We start from the raw sequence: 12,168 nt of genomic DNA on the forward strand, positions 1-12,168 counted from the left end.
TGTGACTCAGCTGCCCCGTCAGGCACTGGGATCTACCCCACACATTCGTCACCATGGAGGCAGGTGGGTCTGGGCAGTTGTTCCCCTGCTACAGGCTCAGAAACCCAGGGTGCCAGCCACAGAGCCACACCCTGAGGCCCAGACTCAGCCAGGAGCCCAGGAGGCTCTGCCACTCAGCCCAGCCCCCAGGGGCCAAGGAAACAGCCCAGCAGATGAGTGACCACAGGCCACTGCTCAGCCCAGAGAAGTGCAGAGAAGTGGTGTGTCCATCTACAGAGCTACAGAGACCAGTCCCAGAGGTCACAGTCAACTGCAGAGTTCGGACCAGAGTGAGGGGAAAAGGAGACACACACTCTGGATGACGAAAGCCTCCGCAGCGCATCGTCAGTTTGCACCTCCTTTCGTCCCTGTAAAAGACATATCTTGTACCCGAGTCCTCCAAGACAGAGCTTGAGGACAACAGCCCCTCTTCCAGGAGGCCAGCCCTTGAAATCACCTGATTTTCTTCCCACCAACTCTCATCTCCCAGGTGTTGGCTTACAAGTGGTGAGTGGTGAACCCTCAGTCTGTTAATAAGGCTTCAGGACACAGGGAGCAGAAGGGATCCCCAGGCCAGATAACTCGACCAGCAGATCAAGACCCTTCAGATGGGCATGTCCTTCAGATGGGAACTCTGGAGTGAGCATCTTTCCCGGTGGCATCCTGAGAGTGTGGGACGTGGCTCTAGAATAAAGTCTGCTGCTCCCCAAAGAAAGGGCTGGGTGGTGGCCCAGAACAGTGACAATAATAAACGGCACTTACAATACTCAGTGCTTAAAATCTAACGGCTTCCTTTACTCTCTTAAGGCACTTTTACCATCCTCCTTTGAAAAGTTATGAGAAGGAAGCACACGGTCTTCTACACGAGGATGGTACTAGAATTGAGGTGGAGATGGACAAGCTCAGGCCTGGGACAGCTGCGAGCGAGTCTGCATTGCACTATCCCTTATATGCTGTCTCTCCGTTAATCCCTGTGGGCTCTCGTTTAGCTCTTCAGAGTTTTTGGACTCTTCATCTCCGTATTGTAGCCTACATAACGAGCCTTAGAGAAAGTAGCCACTGGCTGAAGGTACTTATCAAGGACTTGAGCCTAGTTGCGTCTCACCCACTCCACTGAGATAAAACTCTGAGCAAGGCTCACAGGAGACTCTCGAAGCCACACATTTTGCTGAGGACAGACTTCACAGTGTGTGCAACTTACATTCTGGCCTTGACCCTACTACTTTTATCTCCCCCTACAGGCACGGAGACTGAGGCCCAGAGGAACTGTGACCTCTGGTGCCAGGACCCAAGTCCTCAGTGTCCATCCACTTTCCCTCATGGCCCTTGAAGACCCAGATGGGGGTGACTGGGAGACGGAGGACAGCAGTCTGAGACCAGGGTGGGGGTCGGAGAGGTAGCAGAGGTGGCTTTATATCTCATGGTAGCTCATCCTGGAGATAAAGTAGCCCTGCCTGGAAAGCCAGCCTGGAGCCCTTAGCTGCAGGCTCACGGACCCTTCCAGGAACCAGAGCTGCCGGCTCTGAAAGTGCACCCTCGCCCGGGTTATCTCCCAGGGTTGCGGAGAGGACCATCTGCTAGTTCCAGAGTGCAGCTGGCTCCTGCAGGGCTGAGGTCTTAGCTCTGTCTGCGTGGAACTGCCAAGCTCATTAAAACCACCTAAGCTGGTGCCAGCCCAGGAGCTCGGTGTCCACTGCTCTGACCTCCCTAGCATAGCACAGATCAGGCTGGCAGAGGGGAGGCGAGTATCACTGGAGTCCAGCTCTCAAAGAGCTGGGGGCATGGGAAGAAGAGCTCCTGAGTTATGACAAAATGTGCCCTCCTATCCAGTGGGAGAAAGAAAGACAGCCAGATGCTCTTCTGAACACTTCCCCATACCAAATCCCTTACTGCTCATGACAGCTCCCCGAAGAAAATGTAATCACTAGCCAGTTTACAGATGAGGAAACTGAGGCATAAACCCCGATGCCCACCCAGCCAGAGATGAACGACTTCAAGGTTCTTTCTAGGCAAGTTGGCCTTGCTGTCTCTCTGGGTCCTGTTGTCCTAGGAAAACATGGGCTTGGCAGTGGCAGGGAAGGGGCACAAGACAAGGGCTCGTGTCCTCTGGCACCCAGCACAGTGCCCAGCCCAGCCAAGGAGCCTCATCCCTCTGGGAGAGGCAAAAGGACCCCCAGACTCTGTGCGTTTCTCCTTGCCTCAGTGTCCTCATCTCTAAAGTGGGCATGGTGTGCTAATCACAGAGACCAGCACCCAGCAGAATCTGAGATCACAGAAGGAGCAGAATTATTCCAGCCCAGGCTGAACCACCAAGGAATCCTGGAGACTCTGGAGCCTGGGGAGGCGTCTCAGCCTACCTCATGCCAGTGCCAGCCTGCAGGGGAGTGGGCAGAGTGTATCCCCTCACCCCAGCAGCCCAGGCCTGGCCCCAAAATCTGCAAGACTCCCCAAGGGCTTCCAGGAGCCCCAGCTGGGGCAGGAGGACCTGGGCATGGAACAAGGGATGGCTCAGGGGAAAGCAGGCTGGGAGGTGGAGGCCAGCCAGGCCACCCCACTCATTTGAGAGGCCCCTTTGTGCCCGCCCTGCCCCACCCCCATTTGCCATCTGCCTCGTCCCTGGAGTCTGGTCACCCTCGGCTGCCGGGTGTGCTCACATGATGCCCCCATCTGCTGTGAGTCAGAAGGCGGGGTCCACACAGCCACCCCAAGGACAGGGATGGGGAGGCAGCACAGGGGTCCAGGTCTGGGTGGACACATGTCCCCAGTCGCCCCTCCTCCACCTCCCACTGCTTCCTCTGTGGCCTCTCCCAGAGCCCTGCCCCTTCCCCTGCCACCTTGAAGCCCACTCTGGATCCCTGAAACAGGCACAGTGCCCACCACACACGTGCGACTTCTGCCGAGGATGGAGCGACCCGTTTCACAGTTGTCCCTTCCCGCTCTCCCTTCTGCCTGTGTCATGCTCAGAAGGCCACTCGCACAACACACGAGGCCACTGCCCAGCTCTGGCTCCCTGCCCTTCCTCAAGGCTGGGCTGCCACCTCCCTCTTCCCCCTCAGCCAGGACCTGTTCCAAAGCTCAGGCCTCAACCCACAGCACAGCCCACCCTGCCCTCCCCTCCTGCTGGGCACCCACCTGACCTGGCTACAGCCACTCCTCAGTCCTCCCCCATGGCTCCCCCTGCAGAGCAGACTGGGACTCGCCAGCCTGGCACCAAATCCCCTCCAGAGGCCATGCTGACCTCCAATGCCATCACCATCCAGTGCCCTCCAGCTCTCATCATTCCCGAGCCATTTGCCCAGAATGCCCCAACCGAACTCCTACGCACATCGGACCTTGCTCCCCTCCCACTGTCATCAAGGCGCAGCCTGGGGGTCCTCAAGGAGAAGGTCAGAAGCGCCCTCCTTTTCCCAGAACTTGGGCAGCCTATCTCCCTCCTCAATCAAACTGACTTGTTTGTGTCCCTCACAAGATGAGGCTGTCACCTGGGGTGGACCGGCCCCTACCTAGAGCAGTCAAGTCACAGCACAATGCAAGCCGCACACACAGCCTCCCACTCACCAGCCACACCTGGAATCAGGGTTCTGCCCCACCAGGCATCCTCGGGGGCCAAGTCCCACCGCACATACCCATGTACCAATGGCATTAACTGAGGCCCAGGGCAGAGGTCAGACAAGTGGTGCTTTGGCCAGGGTGGGGCTGTACCTCAGGTACAAAGGGAAGTCAGGGCTGACACAAGACTTAGTCTCCCTCTAGGACAAGATGGGAAGAATCCACAGGCCTACCAGCTTGGTGCTGGGGGTACCCAGCAGTCTATGGCTCCTACTGACCATAGCTGCTCCTTCTCACAGTCTGATGCCAGGGAACCAACTCCATGATGCTGGGGACCTGTGGAGAGGGGGAAGGGACTGGGCTACCCACAAATTCCAACAAATCTTATTTGCCTGATTTACCGCCATGCTTCAGGCAGTGCGGCGCGCACAGTAGGCGCTCAGTAAATGTTCACATAAATAACTCTTTGCCTTCTAAAGGAAGCACAAAACTGATTTCTACCCACCTGCCTAATCCCGACCACAGCTGTTCCAGGTGGGGACAGGGGGACAAGAGGGGCCCTGCCTTGACTCATCCCAATCTACTTCAGTGAAATGAGGCCCCTGGGAGACCCTGAGGTCTGGTGCTGATAGGGAATGGGGAGGGTGAGAACCCTTGCTTTTCCCCTAGGAGAAAAGGGAGGAAAGCCCATCTGTCCCAAGCAGACGGCCACCCAAGTCTGGTGGTTCATGGCCCTCAGCCTGGCTTCCCATCTATCTGCCCTGGTTCCCAGAATTCTCACACCCTAGGTGCCTCCTGGTCAGACCTTGCTGCCAGGTAACAAAGACCTGAACTGCCCTGGCTTGACAGGGACCCCAACTGTGGCCCCCAAGACAGCTGTATGGGGAGCTGACTGCTCCCTACCCTGCCCCCTATGGCACCTCCTCCATCCTTGGACTGGCTGTGTGATCTCTCAGAGCCTCAGTTCTCCCATCTGTGCAATAAAAGCTGTGATTTCACAGCCCAGAGAGTAGCCCCAGCCTGCTCGGCCCAGGGACTATACCCCTCTGAGGCTCAGTTTCCCCAGCTACAAATGACCAGTGGCTCTGAAAGGCTCCACTCCTCCTGGACTCCTTCCCCTTCCCAGGCACCACCCTCTTTGAGCCCCCTATGCTCTACAGAGCCCTCCACAGCTGTGTTCCACTGGGCTCCAGCCCAGTGAGGTACTGAGACCCCCAGCTCCCCTTCCCTCTACCATCCTCACCCTCTGCATAAGAGGACAAGAACACACACGCACATACATACACACACACACACACACACACACACACACAACGCTCTTCCCACCTGCTCTCTCTCTGTCTCTCTCTCACACACACACACACACACACACACACACACACGCTCCTCCCACCTGCTGTCTGCCGCGTTCCGGCCAGGTAGCTGGTGTCAGTCGGGGGTCTTGTGAAGGACCAAGTGCCTGGACCACCTTGCCAGGTCCACCTCTGAGGCTCAACCTGCTACCTCCAGTCCTGCTGCCTGGGAGCACGACTGGCCAGCAAGCGTGGGAGGCCCGGGGCCCCTCTCCCGCCTCTCCTGCGGCAGGCAGAGCAGGGCGGCAGCCAGTGCGAAAGGAGTCGGGAGGAGCTGGCTGTGTTTGTGGGGCACCCCTCCTGCCCCAGCCGGGCTCCTCCTTCCTTGACTGGCTGGGCTGGGATGACAGGATTGACAGTGAGTCATGGATTTCTCAGAGGGAGGGGGGCAGAGCTGAGGCTATGACCCTGGGGGATGCCCATGACTCAGCACCGGGCAAAGGGAGACCTCAGCCTCCCCGACCCCCATCTAGGGATACAGCTACCGAACTTCAGGGTCAGATGTGGGCCAGGGGGACCCTGCCCCCTCACCCCAATCTGTTATTCCTTCGGGGCTGTTCTCCCTGAAGTTCCCACAGAGGCCAGGGTTGCCATGGCAACCCGCCACTCGATGCTGCCACTGGCCCCCCATTAGCCCTTCCTGAAGGAAAGTCCAGCCAGCCTGGCAGTGGTTAGGACCCGGTGCTGACCGGAAGGTGCGTCAGGAGGAAGGGGATTTCGTCAGTCTGGCGGGAGGCCATGCTCAAGTGACCACAGACTGAGAGTCCTTCTGAGCCAAGGAGCCCAAGTCATGGCTCCCCAGGCAAGTCTCTACCTTCCAAGACTCAACTTCTAGATCCTCAGAGCCTAGCGCCCTCTGGAAACGGCCTTCTTTAGTCTGTCTCCCAAGCCAAAGGGGAAACTGAGGCCCAAGTGAACGTCATTTCCAGTGGCTCCAAAAGCTCAGAGACGAATGTGGCAACAGGCTAATGTTCCGGTCCCTTCCTCTGTCACTGACAGATGCTCCCTCCCCTAGCTGAAGTTCACACCCCTCTAGAGCCTGGTGGGGAAGCTTTGGAGGACCTGACGCCGTAGAATGGGAATGACCATGTGCCGGCTTCCGTGCAACGTAGATAATGACTCCCAAGTCCTAACTGCTCAGAGGATTTCTCAACATAATGAGGGCAGAGACAACAACAGCAATAATAACAGTAATAAGAGCACCGATTACACTTAGCCACCATTTACTGTGTTCCAGCCTCTTCCCTCACTCCATCTCCTTAAGTACCCACCTTATAAATATTTCCCAGAAAGGTGGTAATGAAGAAGACAGAAATGAAACTCAGAGAAGAGAAGCAATTTGCCCACGGTCACACAGCTGGGAGGTGGAAGGTTCTCCTAACCATGCACAAATCAGCCTCCAGACAGGGAGGGTGCTTGGGAACTTAAGATTGCTTCCTTCCCCCTCTCCCATTGGGGTCTGCATTCTAGAAAGCCTGGCTAAGCTGCCCACAAAACATGCAGGCAGTGCCAGTGGACACTTTTCAGGCAGCCTAGGATGCCAGGTCTGCTGAAGGGGAGCTAAGCCCTTTACCAGCCTGGGCCAAATCAAGTGGCAAGCGGAGGAAGGGCAATAAAGCCACCCTTTGCGTACAGACATGGAGTACATGCCAGCGCCCCCCGAATTCCACTCTGTGCTCTTCAAAGTAACATCCCTGCTGTCCAGGCTGTGGCAGGTGCCCACTTGATGCCATAATGGGCACTTGGCCCATGTATCAGGGTCACAGTGGGTCCTGCCTTATTGCCAGGACATGAGAGATGGGCCTAAGTGGGGACTGGCAAAGCAGGGGGCAGAAGTGAGTTATCCAGGAAGGGATAGGTGTCCCTGACATGCCACAATGCTAGCAGGTTGCCACCTCTGAGCCTCAGTTTCCCCAAGGTTGATCTTTTGGGGCCCTGCCAGCTGGTAGCTGAGGCAGCCTCAGCTGTGTTCCACAGAGCTGCCAAATCGGAGGCTGTTGTTTAATAAGATGCCAGGGGGTCCAGTACTACCTGGTAAATCTTGACAAATCCTGGGCCTGACTCCAGACGCTCGAAGGAGCCATGGTAGGATGGGCAACGGAGTCCACCTGGGGCCTTGAAGAAAATGGACACAGAAGGGAGTGCTGGAGTAGGACCAGATCAGGGCTGGGAGTAGGGACACAGAGAGGGAGGATGTCAGAACTTTCCTTAAGCTCGGAGTGCATCCTGGGGTACAGATGTGGAAACAGGGAAGGCTTCCCTGGGGAACCACGAATGGGGGTGGCCCTGTGGCATGTGGGGGAGACTTGTGTCCCCCTGCTTCCAACAGCACTGGAGACTCTTGTAGGGCAGCAAAGGGCTCTGCTGGCCCACAGAAGGTCTGTCACTGGCCAGTGTTAGACGTGAGAGCACAGAAAGCTGAAGATGTCCTTTTATTTCAGGGACAGAGGAGAGGATGCAATGCTGCTGGAAGGTGGGGACCCAGACTCTGGACTCTGGCCCAGTGGTTTCCACTCCAGGCTCTGCCACCCAGGTGACTTGAGCAAGCGTCTCTCTCTACCCCTCATCCTTCATTGTCAGGTAAGGACATAAATAGCACTGCCTATTGGGTACATGCACAGGCCTGGCACAGAATAAACACCCTGAATGGCGTTGCCATTCAGACCAGGAAAGTTGACAGAGCATCAGTAACGTCATCATTACCATCAGGTCAGTGTAAGGGCCAAAGACCCATCCCCTTACACTTTGCAGAGCCCTCTGCCATCCATATCCTCTACAAAACAGGGATGCTTGGTCTACGTAGCACAAATGGAAACTGAGGCCAGAGGGAGGAGGACTCTCCCAAAGTCAGCAGCCTGTGAGCCAGAGGCAGGTTTCATGGCCAATGCTCTCAGCCACCTCCCTGCTCATTCCCGTGGGAAAGGTTCCTGCCCACAAGCGTGGGGGCAGCATAGCCCCGTGATAGCGCCGCTGTCTCCTACGCGCCTGCCCCAGGGCTCAGCAGGACGGCGGTGCCCATGTGACTCAGCCGCCCTCACAAAGGGAGCTGTGTGCCCTGTGCCCAGGCCCGCTTCCCCCACCAAGCCCCAGCCTCCAGCATGGAAGAGCAAGAAGCCTGATACAGCCAAGAGGCAGGATGGCGAGAGCCACTTTATTGGGCCAGTTGGTGGGGACTCAAGCCCAGGCTTGGGGTGCATAGAGCTGATGCCAGTTCCAGAGGTGGAACTGGAATAAAAGGCCTGGCAACAGAGCGGGGAGATGGCCCAGGTCCACTCTGGTGTCTGAGACCTTATTAGGAGCTCCAAGACAGTCTTCTTCCCAGTGGCTCCCTCGGGGGTGGGGCTGGCAGGTGCCCCGCCCACTCCAACCTGCCCTGCAGGTTTCAAAACACTGGTGCTTTTGGTCAGAGAGGAGGCACTCCCCAGATGCCCAGATGCCCTGCGGGGCCCCTGTGCCCACCCCTGGCAGCTGCCCTATCCTCTCTCTGCCTCTTCCCTGAGAGTTCCAGATTTGGAGCCCATGGGTCCCTGCTGCATACCTTTCCTGTGCCTTTTCTGTCACAGCCCTGCCAAGGAGACTTTGCCCCACTGGCCAGAGGAGACTGGAGCTCAGAGAGGCCAGAGGACAGCCTGGGTTCACACAGGTTTGGAGCCAGGATTTGATTTTCAGGACTGTTTCCTCCCCTGGTACCCTTTTTCTGGTCCAGTGGCATCTTGATCACAGGTCAACAAGAAGTGGCCTTGGACCTGCTGCACACAGTCTTCCTCCCCCATGATCACCTTGTTCCTACCCTGTGGGAAGGGGTCCAGTAAAAAAAATGCAGCTCCTTAGACAGGTTCGGGCTGGCTGGGCCGCCAAGAGCCACCCCCGCCGACCTCCCAGGAGGTGGGCATGCCTGGGTGCCCAGCTGCCGGAGACAAAGGTAGACAGGGGCATGGCCTATCTCTTCCTAAGCGTGATGGAATGTCTGACCTTCAGCCCAGCCCCCAGGGCACTTGACAGCCAGAACTGCCCTGGAAGGAAGGTCACTGGCCACGCCAAAGCCCCTGAGTTTCACCTTGAACAAGACTACTCCAGCCCAAATGCATGGTTGCCAGACTGGGCCCCTCACAGTGTGCAGGGTGGGGCGTCCAGGGGCCTGGGCTCCTCTGTGAGACTATATTAGGGGGTTGGGGCCAGGATGGGGCTTCTGAGACCACAGTGCAGCCCTTCCTCAGGTGGATTCTAGGGATCCGGCCAGTGCCCTGCTCAGAGTATCCTGCCTGGGGTCACTGAACCTCTCCTCACCCATCTGGATTCCTCCTGACATTGTCCCAAAGTCCCCAAGTAGCCCACTGTGGGATCTGACATCAGATGGTCCTAACTGACCCTTCTGAGCCTCAGTGTTCTCATGGGTGTGGTGGGGACACTGCCTATATCCAGGGTCCCTGGGAAGTGTGAGAGTTCACTGCCACCCTCCCATCTTGGGATTCAGCATCCTGGGTTCTCTTTTAAAGCACAAATGTCCCATGGGTGGGAGCAGAAGTGACTCTGACTCCTCTGTAGGAGCCCTTCTTCTGGGCGAGAGGACCCGTCCAGCATCCCCACCCAGGCCATCCCAGCTGCTGCTGGACAGTTGCGTCCCTTCTGTCAGTGGCTCCCTAGTCCTGGCTTGGGAGGTTTGAGTGGCAACTGCTTGACACCTGTCTTGGGCCAGGTGCCTCTGGCCAGGCAGTGAGGCATCGTCACACCTGTGCCATGGGTGCAAATGAGGCCCAGAGTGGCTCAGTGGCCACGCACAGATGGGACAGCATGTGAGATGGCAGGACTTGCTTCATTTTCCTGTGTATGTGTGTATGTGGGTGTGCACACACTCGTGTGTTTGCATTTTTGTTTTTGTGGTACTGGGGATTGAACCAGCCTAATGCATGCTAGACAAGCATTCTATCACTGAGCCTCATCCCTAGCCCTTTTGCCTTTATTTTTGAGATGGAGTCTTGTTAAATTTCCCAGGCTGGCTTTAAACTTGCAATCCTCCTGCCGCAGTTTCTCAAGTATCTGGGATTATAGGCATAAGCCACTATGGCAGGTAATTTGCTCTGTTTCACCTCCCACAGGGTCCTGAATCTCAGACACACACACACACACACACACACACACACACACGCCAGGGGTCAGGGGGAGTTGGTGCCCAGCACAGAATGTGGGCTGTGGGATTCTATTTTCTTAACTGGAAACAGGGCTGCTACACTTTTGGCAAAATAAAGAGCTAGAATTCTAACTATTTGTAAAAATCCCACAGAGCACCCAGCACCCCACCCCAGGAGACACCCCCAACACCTCCCAGAACCACAGCCTTCTGCAGTACCTCTGCCCTAGCAGCTGGGAGCCTCCAGGGTCTCCCCCTAAGTGCTGGGGCACAGATGGCGCGGGATGCATAATGGAGCAGTGAAGACAGCCACTCATTAGCAGGGACCACCTCACTCACAGAGGGAATATAGGGGCCCATTTCATTGCCCACATGCCCCCAGGGTGCCCAGTTGGTAGAGGCGGTGCAGGAAGACACCAGGCGCCCGCCCATCTCCAGCTCCCCACTTGCCCCCCCATCTGGCTGGGCTCCACTGTTTGTTGTCAAACTTTCCCCTACCACTGCCCCCACACCTCGCTCTGGGACAGTCAGGGAAAGGGGCCAGGCAAGGAAAGCAGGGTCCTCCAAAGGCCACAGTAGGCAGCCCTGGCCTTTTCCTCCTGACAGCTCCCTGTCCACCATAGAGGAGACTTGGCCCACAGAGGGTGGCACCATTTGACTGTCACCTCCTGCCCAGTGCAGCCAGGGCAGGGACGACTGCACTGCTAGGGAACAAGGGAGCTGGGCACTGGCCCCCAATCCTGGGCCTGGCCTCCTCAACTCCTGCAGAAAGGCTGCCTACCTCCTTCCTTGTCAAAAGTCAAACAACCCAGGCCAACCTGCTCCTAAACCGGTTTCTCATGGGATCCCAGGAAGAAACAAGCTCTCTCAAGGATGTGGGGGGTAGGCAGGTGGCACCAGGTGTGTGTGTGCTTGCTGCCTCCCCGTCCAGGTGCAGGGTCCCAGCTGCACCCCTGTCCTCAGGGTCTGCCATTTGCTCTGAAACAGGGACACACCTCCCACCCCGCCATTGTCACAATGCCAGGATGACGGCCCACCACACTCTGAGCAGCAAGGGGGACCAGCACGGCCAACTTACTCAGCCCCTCCCCTTGAAGACACTCAGAACCCTCAAGAGGCCAGGAGCACCGAACGGGTAACTTTGGGACAATGAACTGGACTCCAGGGTCAGCCAAAGTCAAGTGGGCCAGGCTGGCTGCCGCATCCGCTGACCTTTTCTCCCCGGTCCGCAACTTGATCAGCAGCCTCTTACCTCCAGGTCTGGGCAGGCCCCTCTGCAGACTGCAAGTCCCACCTCTCCCCTCCTCTTCCTCCTCGTCTTCCCAGGGCACCCAGCACCCAGTCAGAGCATGTCCTGGCGCTCAGTGAGCCTGGCCCAGGTGAGACTCCGCCTGCCTGGCTACACCACTTCCGCCTGCCACCAGCCTGTCATTCCTGGGTTTCCCTGTAGGGCCTGCTGACCTGGCTTTGGGGGACTAAGTCTCCCGTCTGCCACCTCAGCCCTGCTGGACTTTTGGAACCTGTACCCTGAGAAGAGAGCACAAGCTGCTACTGGATGAACGTGGGGTCCCTCATTGTCTCTGAGTCCCAGTGCCACCCCCGGGGCTGTGGGGTGGTGGTGGTACGTTTTGCTTCCATCTGCAATCTTCAAACACCTGCTGTGTTTTTCCCACCTCTTCTCTTCAATTGGGCCCCACCTGAACCCAGGCCCACACTCACCTGCTGCAATCAAAGGAAGGCACGGCCTGCAGAAGTGGGAAGCCAAGGTGGAGTGCGGGGGGTGGGGACTCAAAATGTCCAGCCCCTCAGGACACAAAGGGGGACCCAAGAAGGCAAAGGGTAGGGACAGGGATGGTAGTTTCTCATTGGGGAGGGGAAGTAACGGCTGCCCCCAGTATCCTGGGAGGGTGCCAAGGGTCACCAGGCCAGCTCTGCCCCCAGTGGACAGGTCTGGGGAACATCCCTCCTTGATTCCACAGGAAGAGCCTGCCTGGCCTCACTTCTGACCTTCAGTCCTCATCTCTGACCAGCAGTTGAGGTGGTTAAAGCTCTCACACCCTGGCACCCACCCCCACTACACCCTAACATGGAGACCACTGG

The 12,168-nt window shown here is 57.3% G+C and overlaps 1 protein-coding gene across 2 annotated transcripts in view; it reads right to left on the bottom strand.

Annotated features, from left to right (window-relative positions):
- Positions 1 to 11,437, bottom strand: part of Adgrg1 (adhesion G protein-coupled receptor G1) — a 36,634-nt gene extending 25,197 nt beyond the window's left edge. Inside the window, exon 1 of one of the 2 annotated variants that reach the window (XM_010638881.3) lies at positions 11,321 to 11,437. The gene's annotated coding sequence lies outside the window, so the exon portion shown is untranslated. Of the gene's footprint in view, positions 1 to 4,981; positions 5,473 to 11,320 lie in introns of those variants that run through there. The other variant, XM_010638880.3, reaches the window with a different exon arrangement.
- Positions 11,438 to 12,168: the final 731 nt, after the last annotated feature.

Source organism: Fukomys damarensis, unplaced genomic scaffold (genome assembly GCF_012274545.1).
Source record: "Fukomys damarensis isolate Sample0158 unplaced genomic scaffold, DMR_v1.0_HiC HiC_scaffold_32, whole genome shotgun sequence".
Lineage (NCBI taxonomy): Eukaryota > Metazoa > Chordata > Mammalia > Rodentia > Bathyergidae > Fukomys > Fukomys damarensis.